Here is a 3,644-nt window from a genome sequence, read left to right on the forward strand (position 1 = left end):
GATTTAGAACAGGAATGAATTTAGAGATCAGGTAATTCAATCCTGGTCATTTGGCAGATGAGGAGACTGAGACCCAAGGAGTTAAATGATTTGGGGAAGATCACACAGGTAAGTAAGTGGCTGACCCAGAATTTGAACCAGAATTTTCTGGCTCTAAATTCTGTGCTCTTTCCAGTTTCACAGATCGCTTCTCATTGGTTCTCCCCATATTACATTGTAATGCAATGTGTAATTGTGCACATATTACATCTCTCCTTCCTTGTAATAAGTTATCCTCCCTGTAATGGATTGTGGGGTTTTAAATTTTTTATTGGTTTCTTTTGTTTTTACATCACCTTTATTTCTAAATGTATTCCTCATCTGCCCCCTACTTAGGAAGCCATCTCTTTTAACAAAGAATAAAAACAGATAAATGTTCACACAAACAACTGAACACCCCTGGAATGTTTAAAAAAAAATCTGGGGGTTGGGTTGTTACATTTACACTTTTTTTTTTTGAGGTAATTGGGGTTAAGTAACTTGTCCAGGGTCACAGAGCTAATAAGTATATGAGGCCACATTTGAACTCAGTTCCTCCTGACTCCAAGATCCTTCAACACCAGACTGCCCCTCGTCCTTCATTCTTGAAGAGTATCAATGACTTTCCAGTGAATTGGATTTAAGTGAGTCAGAGCTTCGAAGCCTGGTCATCCTCACTGGGCTGGGGGTGGGGAGGTTGGGTAGACTGCAGACTAAATGTGAGTCAACAGTATGATGTGGCAGCTAAAAAAGCTAATTCAATCTCTGACTTTCTTAAAAGAGCCACATCAATGAGGAATAAAGAAATGAAGTCTCATAGTACTTCATCTTGATCAGATCACATGTACAGTATTGTCTTTCAGTTGGCAACGACATTAGTAATACGGAGAATGTCCAGAGGACTGCAACCAAGATGGAGAAAAAACTTGAATCCACATCATATAATAATAATAGTAGCTAACATTTTACAGATGCAGAAACTGAGGCAAACCAAGATTAGGTGACTTCCTAGTATCTGAGGTCGACTTTGAACTCAGGTCTTTCTAACTCCAGGCCTGATGCTCTACATACTACATCAGCTAGCTCCCGCACACAAGGATCAGTTGAAGGAAATGGGGATATTTAGCCTAGAAAAGGGAAGGCTCAGAGGAACAGGATAGCTATGTTCAAGTCCCTGAAGATCTGTCATGTAGAGGGAATAGATCTGCTCTGCTTGGACCCAGACGTCAGAACCAAGAGCAATGGGTCAGCGATATAAAGAAGTCAATTTAGGCTCGATGTCCTAACATTTAGGGCTTTCTAAAAGTGGAACGTACTCTTTTTGAGTTAGTGAGTTCTCCTTGTTGGAGATATTCAAGTAGAGAAACCTTTCCACTCATTCCAGGGGCCACCATTGCCAAATCAAGCCACCTGTACTCTAGCCATCATCCTTACCTCCTCTGTCCTTCCCCACCTCCCCCAAAACTGGAACCTTGGATTCTGCCGTTGAGCTCTAACAGGTGAGCCTTTCCCTTATCTTGCCCATAACTAGGTCTTCATATCACTTCCCAGTCACCAGTTCCAAACCATATTGCCATTCTCTCTCCCATTCTAGCTCTTTTTAATGTGTTGTCCTTCCCATGTTACAAGGTAAACTTCTTGTGGGACTGTCTTTATTACTTGTATTTATATCCCTAGGGCTCAACAGAGTGTCTGGTACATAGTAAGTACATGTTTTGTTTATCTTTCTTCTCGATTTATCTTATGTTTACTTATGTATATGTCATATGTATATGTCATAACCCACAGTGTAAGGGAGGATTCCCACGTGGATTGGGAACCTTTTGTGGGTATAGAGTAATTATCTAATGCCAATCTAGTATAGATACAAGAAAAAGTGCTGAAAGAGGGCACTTGGATGCAACTCCAATCCCCTGTTTTTCTCTGCTTACTGACTGATTTCCTTACTGAGTTTCTTACCAGGTTCATAAGCAGTCTAGTATAAATATTTTCAAATTTACCCAAAATTGAAAAGTTCTCTTTCCCTTATCATCTCATCTCTCACTCTCATATGGTCAGTACCTCATCTCTACTTCTGATCTCCTCACTTGTGCTATTTTCTGCTCATAATTATCATGTGAACAGTGATAACTGGATAATACTCAGTTCCCTACTAGTACATCCCTGTAATAAACAGGGTTCTAGCCAACATGAATTCCAGGGGTAGCCCCGCTTCTTCCTTTTCCATCTTTTAGCCTCATGGCTTTTCTGTGGAAGTCCTTTTTAAGGTCATCAGAAACTAGCATAACTTGAGGATATCCTGCACCCATGCCACTTTCTCTGTTTTATTGACAGTGCTTCCAAAAAAGGGATTACATTTCTCCTCACTGCCAGAATATTTTGCAATCACTTGTAAAATCACTTAAGGTACACTTAATATCTGAAAATATGTCACAAGCATTATGATAAACATCAGCAATCAATATAACAAGAATTTTTTCACAGGTAATCATCCCCAAATACTATTTATATCAAATTCATGTTATCCTTATATGTAACACAATGCCAAGCATCACTGGATAATTGCTTCAATGACTCTAAAGGTCTAAAATACATATTAAATTCACACATTAAGATAATACATGCATATCTATAGAATATGAATATGAATATAGAATATGAATAATCAGCAAAAAATATGCAAAGCAAGATGTAACAATATTAACAGTCCTATGTAGTGCATGAGCATTACCATACGTACAAATAAACAGCTGAACAATACAGAGCAAACAGACAGATCTTGTAGTTATGATACACACATAACACTAGCACATGAGCAAATAAATATAATTAGAATAACAAATAGATATAACTCAGAAATGCAATAATTAATACACACATATAACAACACACAATTACATGTTAAGCACATATTATGTGAGCAAACAGTATTGTTATCTGGCTAAAAGCATAACTACTTCTCCTGATCCTCCTGCAGCATCCTAAGTTAACCTGGTCCTAGGTCTGATGGTTTTTGCTCTTTTGTGGTCTACTGACTTTTTCATACCTATACCTGAGATGGTTGATCATGTGTATCCACCATTATAGTCATCAGATCTAGAGACTTTCATTCTGAAACCTGAACTTGTTGAGGATCTAGCTATAAGTATTCAAGCTCTATGGACTGTCTCTGGACCCTCAGGATCTTTATAACTGAAATTCCTCTGGATTCACTTTTCCCTCTTCCCCCATTGTCTGATTGAAGGTCCTCCCCAACTCAACTGAAGTCAAGGCTATTGGATTATGGGTCAAAATGTCTTCCTCACTTGAAATATCACTTTCTGGCTCAGATTCTTTTTTTTGGCAATTAGAGGGTTGTCTCTTCTTCATGGCATCTGCTAGGCTAATTGTCCACCATATCTGTTGTGAGTAAGTAGGTGTTTGCCATGCATTATCTTTATAGAACTCCTACCACTCTATTCTGTAAACAGACAAGTTGTCCAGTCTTCCAGCAACTTGAAATGGAATAATTTTCCGCCAGTCTGCTAACTTGTACTTTCTTGAATGCCAAACAAAACTCTCACCTTGTTGAAGTTCTTCATAATGAATTTGGGCATCTCATTGTTTCTGTCAGAGCTCTGAATCAT

Source organism: Notamacropus eugenii, chromosome 2 (assembly GCF_028372415.1).
Source record: "Notamacropus eugenii isolate mMacEug1 chromosome 2, mMacEug1.pri_v2, whole genome shotgun sequence".
NCBI lineage: Eukaryota > Metazoa > Chordata > Mammalia > Diprotodontia > Macropodidae > Notamacropus > Notamacropus eugenii.